The sequence below is a fragment of the Pipistrellus hanaki genome (assembly GCF_964339955.1).
Source record: "Pipistrellus hanaki genome assembly, chromosome: 1".
Classification (NCBI taxonomy): domain Eukaryota; kingdom Metazoa; phylum Chordata; class Mammalia; order Chiroptera; family Vespertilionidae; genus Pipistrellus; species Pipistrellus hanaki.
This window is the reverse complement of record NC_140503.1, coordinates 150,533,976-150,549,744: the sequence shown is the minus strand read 5'-3', so window position 1 is coordinate 150,549,744 and position 15,769 is coordinate 150,533,976.

Below are 15,769 nucleotides of genomic sequence, written 5' to 3'. Positions count from 1 at the left end.
GAGAAACAATATTCCTCCAAGCCCGCTAACATAAGAAAATAATTTGGCTCAATAAGAAGTCTTCTTTAAGCTCACTGATTTACAACACAACAAGAGCAGGAAGGGTCCCCAAGATAAAGAATTTTTGGCAGCTCCTGGAAAGTTTCTGCAATCTCTGCCATGTGTTTAGCCTACCATAAGTAGCTGGGGGCCCCAGCAAAGTGAAATATACCTCATCCTTAAACAAATTAAACCAAACAACAAAGACCCATAAAACAACAATCAACAGACACTCTTATATACAATATTTACAGGTGCACATAACACACAGCCAAGATTTACTAAATCAGAGTTCTTTTCAGGGATCTTTCAGATGTTTTACATTGCCTAGGACTTACAGCAAGAATGTGGCCCTGAGGGTTCTCAGGTGGGGTAGCCAGTAAACATTCACAAACAGCCTGTGTTCACAGATCTCATCATATTCTGCTCTCCATAATAAGTATTGATCAGCATCTAAAGCCGTTTTAGCCAAAATCTGCCAGTCCCAAGGCATCATATGGTAATTTTAAGACAAAGCATTAAGGAGTCCTTTTGTAAAAGGACTGTTTGCCCCATTTTCTCTAGGTTATAAACCTTCCCACACCAGAGGCTGAGGATTGGCGGTCTTAGGTAATACATCAGTCCTCAGGTTACATCTGACTCAACTTACATCGTTTCTTGGTTACCTCACAATCTCCCATTTTCATTATTTATTTTTTTAAAAAGTCCCGTCATTTTGACATATGTTCATATGTGCTTTATGTCTTTTATTATTTATTTACTACAAGTAAAGGTCAGGAATTGTTATCTTTTAATTTTTATTTATTTATTTATTTATTTTACTGTTTCACATCATTACTGCTATGTTTGTGCTCAATGCTCAATGTGAGTGATGTAGGTGCTGGTGTAGGTGCTCTTGAATTACAGCAAAAATCGAGTTAAGTCTCCCCGTAGGAACGGATCTCTGATGTAACCCTAAGACCTACCTGTACAGGCTTTACAGGCTCTACTCTAGGATGAGGGGGCTGTGGTAAACCCTCCCGGCATTCAGTAGGTTTTTCATCCTCAACATGAAGTGGGCATGGTGCGGCTCGAACAAGAGCCCACATAGTTAAAGATGACAAAGGCACTCATTTTCCCTGAGCCCAATTTCTCTTTAAATGCCTGCCTACTTGTTCCCAGAGATCAACATCTAATGTTCCATCATCAGGGACCAAGGATTATAAATTATAGACAACATTCACTTTTAATAACTTTTTAAGTAACAAAGAGATCTGCGACTCAGTGGACAATTCCTGTCCTATTGTGAAACCTCAGCTGAAAAACAATTCCCTCAAAATTGGAAATCCCAAGCAGGCTCCAATGACTTACTGCACAGTTACGTTCATTCCCTTACTCTTTCTTCATTTTCGAGGGATCCGTGGTGTCTCATTGCCTTCCTTGGTCCTCACAGGAAACCACCTTGCCTGACCAGCAGCCCCTGAACAACAGATGAACAGATTACTCTGACACAATTTCACTGTGGGGGAGAGGGCTAAGGGGCTTGCCTGGTTCAAGGGTCCAAGCAGCCTCAATTGCATATCTCCTTATGCATTTATTGGAATTTTTATCTTTAGATATAATCAGTAGGTTGAGTAATCTTGGGAGGACAAATGTGTCTACATTATCCTCTAGGCAAGGGCACCATGGATTAAACATATGGATTCCAGTAAACACCCAGGGGTCTGCACATGCACAGTCTTGATGAAAAGGTCAAGGAATAATTAGAAGCTCTTTCTTCAACACTCTCCTAAGTCTACCCTAAGTCAGAATTCCGATAAACAGGGCAGGTGGCCTTCCATACACTTCCCTTTTCTTATAATATTTTCCTTAAAAGCTTCCCAACCAATATTCTCTCATGCAATGTGCTCCCCAACATTGCATGAGAGAATATTGTAGTATATGGGCATTACTAGTCCACAGCATCTGCCAGTTATCACCTGCAGGTCTCCATGTACCTGTCTTCACATACCTCTTCTTCCTCCCATGATCTGCCACAAATGTAACATTCAATATGTCTTGTATATCCTCAAAGTGATTGTTCCCCTTTGGAAATCAGTGCACTGCTTATCTCATAATATCAGCCTTAAAATTTTTCTAATGGGTTAAAAAATTATATTTTTTGTAACTTATATGGCATCTGTTCTTATTGTGGGAGCAATATTCTTCTCTTGTGACTTTCTAAGTATAAGCAGGACTAAACTTACTTTTAATATTATAAACTCTACTAGAGGCCCAGTGCATGACATTTGTGCACTGAGGGGGTATCCCTCAGCCCAGCCTGCACCCTCTCCAATCTGGGACCACTCAGGGGATGTCTGACTTCTGGCATTTGGACATCCCTCTCATAATATGGGACTGCTGGCTCCTATTTGCCTGCCTGCCTGTCTGATCACTCCCTAACCTCTCCCCTATTGGTCCGATTAAGACATAACTGCTCCCCTGCCAGCCTGATGCCCCCAACTGCCCTCCCCTGCAAGCCTGGTTCCCCCAACTGCCCTTCCCTGCAGACCTAGTCTCCACCAACTTCCCTCCACTGCCAGCCTTATTGCCCCCATCTGTCCTACCCTGCCAACCTGATCTTGCCCCCAACTGCCATCCTCTGCTGGCCAATTTGGTTTTGATTGGTGGTTTCTATGTCAGTCAGCATCAAAAGCTCCACCTCCTAGGCAGCCATTGGCTCCTCACAGTTGACCCAGATTTGGTTCTGATTGGACAGTTTCTATGTAAGTCAGTGTCAAAAGCCCTGCCTCCTAGGCAGCCATTGGCTCTTTGCAATTCACCCAGATTTGGTTCTGATTAGTTGGTTTCTATGCCAGTCAGCATCTCCAGGCTTATCTCTGGGTCTGATCATAAAGGCACAGCTGATCACCAGCCACCCCAGGCTGCTGGCCATAGGCTGAACTGCTGACCTCTGGGAGAGAGAGAGAGGCTTGGCTGCTGACGAGGGAGAGAGAAGCAGGGTCTGATCACCTTGCTTCTCTATCCAGTCCTCACTAGCAGCTGCTGCCACTGCTGATCAGTCCCACCACTCTCTCTCTCTCCCTCTCCAAGAGGTCAGCAGTTCAGCTAGTTCACCTCCGAGAGGTCAGCACTTCAGCTAGTTCGCCTGCTGCACATGCAGCCTGGTGAACAGTCAAGCCTCTGGGTCATTGTGGATGTGACAGACCCCGGGTTTTTATGTATTAGGATAATTGTGTCTTTCAATTTAATTAAACCCTGAAATATAACAAAAATGAATCTTGATTATTGCTTATTTTAAAAAGTCTGTTTTTTAAACAGAGGTACAAAGAGGTGGAATAATTTATCTAGATACATGTTGACTGATGGACACAGCCGAATTTGTAGCACAGCTAAATCCAATACTAGTATTTGTGCATACCTTGGTAAATCTGTTAAATTGGGTCAGGTTGACTAGAAGTCTGCTAGCGTTAGGAGTTTAGGAGCCTCTTGGGAGCACACGTATACCAAGAGATGAGAGTGAAGCAGACACTAGACAGATTTAGTAATAAAACTTCAGTCATTAGAGGCAGGGAACTATGAGAGTTTAACATAGTGTTTGAAACTCAAATTTATCTTCAGACTCACTCACTCATGGAAGATGTGTAATTCCTCAAAACCCTCAGGCACTAGTCCAAGATTACACTGAAGGGCAAGAGCACAAGCTATTAGAGCTAGTATATTTAAAAAACCCAGACATTGACAACGCCCATGTTTCACCTTCTCCTGATGTAAAAGTAGTAGTCACCTCCTTTATAAATCTATATAGCTCTATATAATATACAACTCTGATATGATGTTTTTACCTTCCATTTAGTAGATTGTAAAAAATGTTTATTATATGATGAATGTAATAAATAACTTTTACATTCCTCAGTCATCTACCTCCAATGAAAACTGGCCACATTACTCTAACACAACTCCCTCTTGATTTAGTCCTTGGATGACTTATCCCTTAAGTAGCACACATTATAGTACAGCAACAGACCTCTTAAGCACAGCAATATATGCACACTTCACACTCATGAATCCTTCTTCTCCATGCGTCTATGCTATTCTCTTTCCTCACAATTGACTTAGAATCCAAGCACATTTAACACAATAATTAATTTTTGCTTGCTCTTTTTTTCACCATGTCTATGATTCAAGTGGAAGGGAAAATGATGTGTGTATTTGTGGTGGGTGAAGTGACAGTAGCTACAAATAAAAGTCAAAAGCTTTACTTCATACAAGCTTTTGTAAGATACTGCAGAATAAGCACTAGGCTTGTGTTTTGTTTTAAATCTATTTTTATTGATTTTAGAGAAGAAGGAGGGAGAGAGAGAGAAACATCAATGATGAGAGAGAATCATTGATTGGCTGTCTCCTGCATGCCCCACACTGGGGACTGAGAGCATGAACTCTGACCAGGAACTGAACCATGACCTCCTGGTTCATGATCAATGCTCAATCACTGAACCATGCCACCCAAGCAGCATTAAGACTTTTTCTACCTCTGAGGCTAAAGACAAAATTTAAGCAGAAAAAGTGGATAACTGCAAGCTTCTATAAGATTCACAAGTTGATTTTACCTAAGTAAAGTAAGGTATTTAAAAAGCACAAACTGACAGCAATGGTAATGTCGAAGGGGTGATGACAGAAATGACTAATAGTAAATAGCTTAGTGGGAGGGACAGCGTCCACTAAAATGGTTTCATATATGGGCACTTAAGGGAGGACTAGCTGTTACCAAAGGTTTCCAGAGCACTAAAGATAAAATTGAATAATTTCTGTCCATATTTGAAACATTCCCAGGGAACACCTACAATTAATTAGAATGGTGAGACTTTTGAGGGCATTGAAAAGCTTGCAATAGAAATTGGGGAAATCACCAAGAAATATCAATTTGCAAATGGTTAAAACAAGAGATGTAAATCAGAACATTAATTAAGATATATTAGCTGTAAGGGTTTTTGGTTACTATAATTATTCCTATTAGTTGGGGTAAGAGAACACTTTTTTACTGTCTCCATATATTTTATTAGCATTGCTCTTTTCTAACCTTTATTCTTTGTGATAAAAATAATAGTTCTATTTCTATAAAAGTAAAAAATCTTTGAGCTGGAAGGGACCTTGAATATCATCTCATGGCATCACCTTGTATTTTAAAGAGGTCATCTGAGCTAAGCAGGTTATCCAAATCACCCACCTGGTATTTCGGCAAGAACTAATGACTCAAAGTGCAGGTGCCGTGCTTCTGATGACACTACATTGCAGCCTTTGGAACAACGCACCTTTTTAGAATAGCTACTTTTGTCTTGAGGGATCAATTTCTGAATAAAAGATAATCATAACAATGAAAATGCTCAAAATTATCAAGATACCAAAAACTAAAAATAAATAAAATTTAAATTTATATTCCCATAGGCAGACTTTACTAAGCACATGCTTGAGAACCAGTTCCATGATTCCGAATGCCATTATGCAGGCCTTCATCCTGCACCACTAGCATCCTGAGTCTCTAGTACATAGATGCAGATCCTGGGACCTCAGTCTCCACAGTTCTCTGTGCCAGTATATAAAGGAGAGATGTATCAGTTGGAAGAATCTTGACTAACGCATACTGTGGTAGCAGGGGACAGAGGGACACATGAGGGCACAAGCCATCAAAGCTCTGTAACAAACAGAGACTTGAGACAGCAGGGCGGGGCGAGGATGGGCTCCTGACTCCACTGTGGGGCAGGGCAGAGTTATCCTCCATTTTGTAACTGAACCCTAGCCCTCACCCAACCAATTAGGGTTAGCCAAGGCAGTGACATCACCACCGACTGGAGTAAAACCCCTGGGCTGGGTGAAATTTGCTCTCTCTTCTGCCCCGCTGCCGGTGTGAGTGGGACAGAGCCCATGCTAGCATGGAAAAGGCTCTTTTGTTTATTGCATCAGACTCGGCTCCCTGGTGGTCCTTGGGGATCACGAAGTCTGGGCCCTAACAGACTCTGATCACAGAGCTACTTAAACTCTTGTAATTCTTGATTGATAGAGGTAGTAGGAATATCCTTTATTATATTTGGTCTTAGTCCAGGTTCCTTGATATAAAAGCTTCTAAAACCCTCAGAATCTCCAAAGAGGGAGTGAGGACTGAGGTTTTTGTATGCTAATGTGATGGCTTGCGCCTGGGAGCTCCTTGATAGCTTCCTGATGGAACCTGGTCTCCAGAAAAACTAAAATGGGATTAGAGGGTTGGAACTTTTGCCTCTGACTTCCTTTGGGGGGGAGGGGGGTAGCAAGGGGCTGGTGATTGAATTAGTCCTCAGGGGCCAATGATTTAATCAATCATGCCTAAATAATTAAACATCATTAAAATATTTTTTCTATGAATTTGGAGAGCTTCCAGATTGGTGAACACATCCATGTGCCAGAGGGTGATGCAACTCAAACTTCCCGCGTCAAGAACTCCTGCACTTGGGACTCTTCTGGATCTTGGACTATGTAGCTCTTCATCTAGCTGTTCATCTGTATTCTTTACTATAAACCAGTAAACATAAGTGTTTTCCTGAATTCCATAAACAATGAGAGTAAATTAGTGAACTGGAGAATGAGGCTAGGGAACTCTCATTTTATAACTGGTTGATAAGAGGTACAGATAACCACCTGGGACTTGCAACTAGCAGTTGAAGTAGGGAAGCAATTTTGTGCAACTGAGCCCTCAACCCTTGGGTCTGTGATAGCATCAGGTAATGTCAGCATTAAATGAAATTGTAGGACAACCAGGTGGTGACCAGAGTTGGAGAATCAATTGTTGATGTGAGGGGAAAAAATCCACACATTTGGTATCAGAATCACTGAGAATCAGAACAGTTTGTAGACCCTCTGATGATAAAGCTAAATTCAATAACAAACTGAAAATATATCCATAAATTTGAACAGTTAATCTCCAGTTTATTAATCTCCTTCATACTAATGCAGTCCTGGAAATAAAAATGTGTAACAGAATTATATATGTTATTAAATGTGAAAATTGTTATTAAGAGAAAAATATTTCTGAATACATTATGTTTTAAGTGTAGAGAGACCCAGACACATCCTTGCCCTGCCTTTCTGAGGGTTGCTACTTCAGCAAAACCAATACTCCTCTTCTACCCACTGAGCTCAAAGATAATATTAGAGGAGATCTAAGAAGAAAGAGTAAAGACAGTGTAGCATTCATGAAAGAAAACAGAGAACAACTTAAAGGAATTGTTCTTAAAGCTTGAGACAAACCAATGTAAAGTAGCAACTACACTTAAATTTCTAATTCCAGGAAATGGAGGTTAGAATCTAAAGGTGCCTATCAGCTTCTGGTCTAGAGGACCTACAATGACTGAGTTCAAAAGTATGAGCATCAAAAGAATGTCATCTGAGGTCTTTAAAGCAAGTGTAGGTTAGTTAGAAAATGTGGTCAAATGGTCCATGACATTTCACATGACAGGTGACTTCCAGGTTCATGATTCATGCAGAAAATATTTCAAGGAAAAGTGTAAGTTTATTAAAGCTTGGGACAGTGAGGTAAAGGGAGTGTTTCTGGAAAAGGATCAAGAGGTCATCCCAGGAGATGACCAGCTGCTGGTCATCCCAGCTGCTGCCCACTGCTCTCCTGCAAGAAATTACATGCCTGAGGTGTTGCAGGCTGCAGGGTGGAGTTCAGAATCTGAAGGAGAGACTGACGCCCAAATGAAAATGCTATACAAGAAATATGAATTTAGAAGGCTTTGGGGACCAAGGGGTGTCTCTTTTGTGAAGAGCACACTGACCTTGACTGGTCCACTTTTTTTTTACTTCAATACATATTTCCCTTTAGCAATGCATACAGACATATCAAAGGTAAAGTCTGGTAAACAGTAAAAGGATTATTAGGTTCAGAAAGTACCTTGAGCCACCACTATCTCAATAGATGCTTATTATCAGTCCTGCTAAACCCCAAGCTCCATTGGCCTTCCGCATTCCTTGGTGCACTGAGAGTATTGGCAAGCAGCAGTTTCCTGCACTGAGAAAAGGGGGTTGTGGGTGCACTAAAAAAAAAAAATGATTTTATCTATTAATATTTGCTTTAGGTGGGAATTTTAGGGAGGTCCCATAGGAGGATCTCAACAGAATATTCACTACCTTTTCAGTTGTGTTTTTAGCATGCTGATGAATGAAAATGAGCATATAATGGAGCCTGGGGCTCATTTTCTGATTTTTATCTTTATCATGGATTAGTCTGGCTCTAATTGGCTTTTTGTTATATATCTTTCTAAAGTGATTTATACCACCTACTCTTAGCTATGTTTGATGAGGGAGGATCTATTTAGACCACCTGTACTTAAGTATCTAAGTTTACTTAGAATTACTGGCAGAATCCAGTCTTGTGATTTATCAGCTGTCTATTAGTTGCTCAGCCGTTTTAGCCATTTGTTCAAGCATTTATCTCAGTTTATTTATTCCACTTGACAGGGAATCTTCCTAATTTCTCATTAATCTGTCTCAAAATCTTTCATAGGACCAGGGGTATCTAGAGCAGTGATTCTCAACCTTTCTAATGCAGCAACCTTTTAATACAGTACCTCATGTTGTGCTGACCCCTAACCATAAAATTATTTCCGTTGTTACTTCATAACTGTAATTTTGCTACTGTTATGAATCATAATGTACATATCTGTGTTTTCCAATGTTCTTAGGTGACCCTGCTAGCAGTTCTCAACCTGTCTCAACCCAAGGTTTGAGAACTGCTGCTGTAGAGCCTAGGACCATCAAAAAACAAAAATATTTATATTATGATTCATTAACAGTAGCAAAATTACAGTTATGCAGTAGCAACAAAAATAATTTTATGGTTGGGGGTCACCACATCATGAGGGACTGTATTAAAGGGCCGCTGCATTAGAAAGTGTGAGAACCACTGATCTAGAGGAACTGTTAGAGAGAACTTCCTCCATCAGTGGAGCCTATTGGAATCCCCAACTTTTCATATGATTTCCAATAGCAGTGTGGTGGGCAGGATGAGGAGTCACTCAATTCCCTTTTCAAGGAAGGAGTTGTTGCCCGAGCTGCAGAACATTGCTATTTGCAAACAGCCTTCATCTGTCAGCCCCTTGATGGACTCTTTCAGGTACAGAGTTCTGCCTCACCAAAGATCAGGGCTGGCCTCTAAAGATTCAATAAAGGCCATGTACAGGGCAATGCTAATTCTGGTTCGTTTTAGGTCCAGAGCTTTCCAAGGACTCCACAATAACTGTTTCTGGTCCTATATTAAAACTTGACTTTCTTTTATGCCAAGTTATACTTTCTTTCCAAGGGCATTTCTGGATAAAATCCTATAAGTTAAACTCATCTAATTCTACTTTCCAGAAATCCAAAGTGGCTGAAGGCAGTTAAAGTGAACTGGGGAAGGGCAGCTATTTCTCCTTGGGTGGCATAGTAAGTAGGAAATGTGCCTCTTTCTTCCTTTGTAAGGTATAAGCTAGTGGCATTGTTTTAGGAAAAGGGAGTGAAAAAATGTGGCAAAACATTCTTGTAGGATAAAGTAATAGGCTTAAATATAATGAGAAATAGAAAACATAATCATTTGACTAAGTCTTGGAGGTAGCAATAAATATTTTCTAATAACTACTGAGAAGTTATGGTTTCAGAGTGACATACTATTAAAAACCTGATTCCATGAAGGAAACAGGAAATTTGAGACATGGTGGATAGACATTATTACAACATTTTAAGAGCCATTTCTTATTGAATTGAAACTCTTCTCTAAACCAGAAGTGTTGTGTGTGTGTATGCGTGTGTGTTTGGTATGACTCTAACTGCTAGATAAACATACCATGAAATCAATCCCATGATCTTCTTTGTAGGAATATATTATTCCAAATAATAATATATATCCCACAGTCAAATTTTATATACTAGTTTATCTCAATGAGCTTCATAAAAATAGTATATATTCTCTTTACTGACTATTATACATGCCAGATATAATATTTTTAAAATTTATTATAAGTGAAGTAGTTTTTTGCTTTTGTTTTGCTTTGTTTTTTTGTGTTTTTTTTTTTTTCAGGCATAGCCTTGAATGAGGAGCTATGAACTGTCCAACACCATTGAAAATAATTTAAATGGAATTTGTATCTCAAAACGTTAAAGACTAAGTTAAACAGTGATGAACCATACTATAATTTTATTATGCAAGATTCATTTTATTATGAATTTCCTTTAAAAGCTTATCTCAGAGTGTTTTTTTGTATTTTCTTAAAAATGTTGAGTATTTTAATTTCTATAGCAGCCTTACATGCAGAAGTAAATTTGGAGATACAGATAATGAAGAAGCATAGTCAATGAATAAATAAAAGGTTATAAGTGATGGCCATATAAAAGAAGTATTCCAAGATCTAAGTCTTTCTGTCAGTTTGATCAGGAAAAAAAAATCCAAGGAAAAGGAAAATAATGCTAAAACTGAGAAATAAAATAAGAAACTGGGTCTCAGAATTATTGGACATTAAAATTGGGACTCAAACGTTATTTTTTGTTTGTTTGTTTTTTGTTATTATATGTTTATGTCTAGTCTGCATTTGCAAGATTTTTTAAAGAAAAGAAATGGGTAAAAATAGTTATAAAGAGCCATTGAACAGACTGTCAAACTATAGCGGGAAGACAAGGGAGGTTGGGGCGGGGGGGGGGGGTTGTAAGAGATCAACAGAAGGACTTGTATGCATGCATGTAAACATAACCAATGGATACAAGACATGGGCGGGGGAGGTGAAGGCATATGTGGGAGGGGAGTAGGGGAGGCTGGGGGGAAGTCAAGGGGGGAAAAGGAGACATATGTACTACTATCTGTAATGCTTCAAGCAATAAAAAAATAATTGAATAAAATATGAAGCAGTCAATGAGAGCTTCAAATCATCAAAAATATAGGAATTGTTGTGTGTGTGTTTGTGTGTGTGTATATCCTCAAATTTCACAATTTATATTATTTAGATGTAAATCTCCCAGGTATAATTTGATTGTCAGCTTATAAATTAAGCAAAGAAGTCACCCAGTGGAAGTAATACCATGGATCTAAATATTTGTTTCTCATAAGATCCAATAAATACATACACAGTTAAAATATCTAAGTAGTTATTTAACTTTGAGAAACACGCAAAGACCAAATAAATGCAGGAAATTGAGAAGAAACAACTTGGAATAAGGAAGATGTTAAGACACAGCAGAGCTGAAGGACTATATAGTTCATATCCAGAAGGATTGAAACATGGAATCTGACTGCTTCTGGGATATGAATAAAAATGTGCATGGAGCTATTGAACTAAATCCTGGAGTAGGATAAATACTCTAGAAGGAACAGATGTCAATTTGGACAGTAATGTGATTAGTATGATTTGGTAATTGAAAAGAGATAGCAAAGAAAGAATTTGAAATCTACATTCAGGTCCTGTGACAATGTTGTTATTGGACTCAATTATGTTACATTACTGATATATAACTGAATAAGTTTTATCATGAGGTATGACTCATCTAAGCACATGTCAGTTAGTAAGGAAATGTAGAGTTTTGTTAACTATAAATTAAGATTTAATGGGAATCTGTAAACAATATTTGATCTCAGGAACATAGCTTTCTATTTTCTTAAGGAAGACTAATAGCATAACACAGCATCCTGCCTCACTGGTTAAACAACAGAATGAGAAGACAGGAACTGTGAATTCTAATTTTGAATAATGATTTATCTCACACTAGGTGAAGCAATTAACTTTGGTTTCCTTGGGTATAAAGTGAAACAAATAATACTCAATTACCTTGTGGAAATATTATAATGAGAAACTCAAGGTGCATACTGATAAAAAACCTAAAAAGTATGAAGTTCTAGATAATATAAATAATATTTTAAAATTCATCAGTCACATGCAAAACATATTGCTTGTTTTATGCAACATGGTTGAGCTACTAACATAAATGGTTTGTGAATGTGTCAAGGTGTCTTCACATTTCTAGATAAAATGATGGGGGCAAAATTAAATGTATTCAAAGAATTTTAAAGTTACATTGAGACACAATGACATTGGCCTATCAATATAAAAAATGAACAATGGAACAGAAAAGATTGAAGCAAGAGATTAACACATACAGGCTGGACAAAATTAGGTCTACAGTCGTTCTTGTGGGAAATAATACAATAATCCTACATAATAAAAGTCCAGTGACCTAACAATGGAATGATCAGAATATTTGGTCAACCAGTCGCTATGATGAGCACTGACCACCAGGGGCAGATGCTCAACACAGGAGCTGCCCCCTGGTGGTCAGTGTGTTTCCACAGTGGGCTGGTCCCTGCAGGCCATGCCCCCCACCAGTGCAAGAATCCTGTACATTGGGACTCTAGTTAATAAATAATGATACAGCCCTAATCAGTTTGGCTCAGTGGATAGAGCTTTGGCCTGCAAACTAAAAGGTCCTAGGCTCAATTCCAGTCAAGGGCATGTACCTTGGTTATGAGCACATCCCCAGGAGGCAGCTGATCAATGTTTATCTCTCATTGATGTTTCTAACTCTCTATCCCTCTCTCCCTCTCTGTAAAAAGTCAATAAAATACATGTTTTAAAAACTAATAACAATACAACAATAGATTCTGTATTTTGTGTACTCACTACTATAAGCCTAATTTGTCCTACACTGTATACAGTGACTAAATATGTTAAAATAATTACTTTAAACAGTGAGGAAATAATTGTCTTTTTATTTTATTTATTATTTTATATATTTTATTGATTTTTCACAGAGAGGAAGAGAGAGGGATAGAGAGTTAGAAACATCGATGAGAGAGAATCATCGATCAGCTGCCTCTTGCACACCCCCTACTGGGGATGTGCCCGCAACCAAGGTACATGCCCTTGACCGGAATCGAACCCGGGACCTTTCAATCCGCAGGCCGACGCTCTATCCATTGAGCCAAACCGGTCCCGGCTGTCTTTTTATTTTAGACACTATTTTTTCCCCATCAGCCTTCTTTACATTTTGTTTATGAGTTTGCTGAGGAACAGTTTAAGACCACTCAGCGGCAGTTTTTACCCACTCAGTGGCCTGAGCAGTGAGGGCTGCAGCCCAGTTTTCAGGGGCAGGCTGAGCGCTCTGGTCTTCAGTAGAAAACTTCTGGGCAGCCACAGAGGGCACCTGCGCCTGCAGACCAGTCTGTGACCTCAGGCTGAGCAGCAGTGAACTCCAGAGCTGGAATGGTCAGGTCACCCTGAAATTCCTCCCTGGCCACAGCCTTTTCAGCAGCGCTCTGTTCTCTTTTCAATGTCTTCAGGATCTCTGTCGAAGCAGAGGTCAGGCGCAAACTCCATGGGAGTTCCAGGGAATGGTACCATGCATGTGCAGAATTTCCTGGGCCAATCCCCACTATATCAGACCCACTGCATAAGTTCCCTTGTCTTTGCCAGGGATGTCAATGTCTACATAGTGCTGAGGCAAGTCTGTGTTATACTGGACAATGGTTAACGTAAGACTCCTCTGTGAGAGGCAGCTGGTCAGCATTGGGCTCAGTAACCACCAGAAGTCTCAGGACCCAGAAGTCTCTTGAGGTCTGATTAGTGAAGCTTTCAGGAGTGAGGAGGTCAGCAACAGGAGTGGCTCCAGTGGCAGCAGCAAATTTCAGCGCAGCTTGTTGGAGGATGTCCCCAGAGGATAGGACACTGACATCACCTGGGTTTTCAATGGCAACAATGGCATGAACTGACAGCTAGAAGCTTCTCCCAGGTTTTCTGCAGACGCCATTGCTTTTTCTTTTGCACAGGCACTGCTCCATTTGGATCTATAGGGCGGTGCCGCCTAAGTGGGTTCCTGCAGTAAGGAGTTTGAGGACACCCTCCTCATTCATTTGCAGAGCATCAAGGGATCCCTTTAAGTTATGTGGGAACCCAGGACAATGTCATATGGGCTCCTCTCTCAATAGCATGAATAGGTGTAAGAATGGTCTTTTTAATAACTGGTAGTGGACCACATTAAAATTGAAAATTTCCATTTGTTGAAAGATTCCATTTATAGAATGAAAGGTAAGCCACAAACTGATTAAAATATTTTCAAATCATATCTCACAAAGGATTCACATCTAGAGAACATTTATTTTAAAACTCCTAAAATCAATGGAAAAGATATTAGAAAAATTGGCAAAGCAATTAATCCTCCACTTCACAAAATAGGTTACCTAAAGGACTGACAAATGTTTATTTATTTGTTTTAAATATTTTAAATTTATTTTTAGAGAGAGAAGAAGGGAGAAGAAGGGAGAGAGAGGAATATTGATGTGAGAGTGATACATTGTTCTGCTGCCTCCTGCAAGCCTCTAGTATGGATCGAACCATTAACCCTGGCATGTTCCCTGACTGGGAATCTTTTAGTGCCTGGGATGACATCTAACCAAATGAGCCATACTGATAAATATTTTAAACATACTTTACCTCATTGGTCACCAGGAAAATTTAATTAGAACCATAGTAAAAACATTTCCACACAAATAGCTAAAATTTAAAAGAGTAATTGTTTGTATCCTCCAAAAATCTTATGTTGGAGCCATAATCTTAAGTATTTCAAAATAAGAATATTTGGAGATGGGTGTCTTAAGAGGTAATTAAGTTAAAATGAGGTGATTAGGGTGAGCTCTAATCCAATTCATCCGATGTCTTTATAAAATATAGATATTTGGACACAGACAGGAGACCATGTGAGGGCTCAGAGAGAATATGGCCATGTGCAAACCAAGAAGAAAAAAACAACCCTGTGGACACTTCAATTTCAGACTTCCAGAGTACACACCTATGACAAAATAATTTTTTTGTCGTGTAAGCAATCCAGTCTCTAGTATTTAGTTATGGTTGCCCTAGCATACTAATACAATAACAATACCAGTGGTTCAGGATATAAACTGGTATAATCAGTCTGGAAAACATTTTTTGGTGGTATCTGCTAAACCTGAAACAGTCTACTATCTAGCTGTTTTACTCCCAGGGTTGTAAATATGTTCCCCAAAGGACATATACAATAATATTCATAATATTACTAGTCTAAATAGCCCAAATGACTAACAATCCAAATCTCCATCGACAGTAGAAAGGATATATGAGCTGTGGTACTTTTTACTCTGTAACTTTTTGGAACAATTAGATATAAAAGGTAATTATTACATACAAAAAGCATGGTTAACTCTTGCAAACATAGTGCTAAGCAAAATGCCAGATACAAGGAGGAAGGAGGAAATAACTGCAAGTAGCATTGGGACAGTGGTTGCTCTGCATTACCTAAATGTTTTCTTGTCTTTTTTTTTCTTTCTTAATTTAAAAATTATATAGGGAAAGTACATCAACTCTTCATTCAAAATACCCTAAAGGCTCAGCCTCTCATTCAGAGAACAAGCTGAAGACCTTCCTTGGCTTACACCCTTCATAATTCTGCTGCTTCTCTGCCATTGCCATATATTGCATCACCTGTGTTCACACTGGCCTCCTGGCTATTCCTCTAACACCCCAAGCTTACTTTCACTTTAGAACCTTTGTAATAACCCCATGGCTTGCTTCCTCACTTACAATAGGTCTCTGACCTAATACTACTAATTTCTTGTGAGGTTTTTTTGATCTCCCTATCTAACATATTAATACAGTACAGATTACATGACTAAATTTTATTCTAAAATAATAAAATTGTTTAAGCAATGTAATTTTAGGTCAGTTACTCAAAT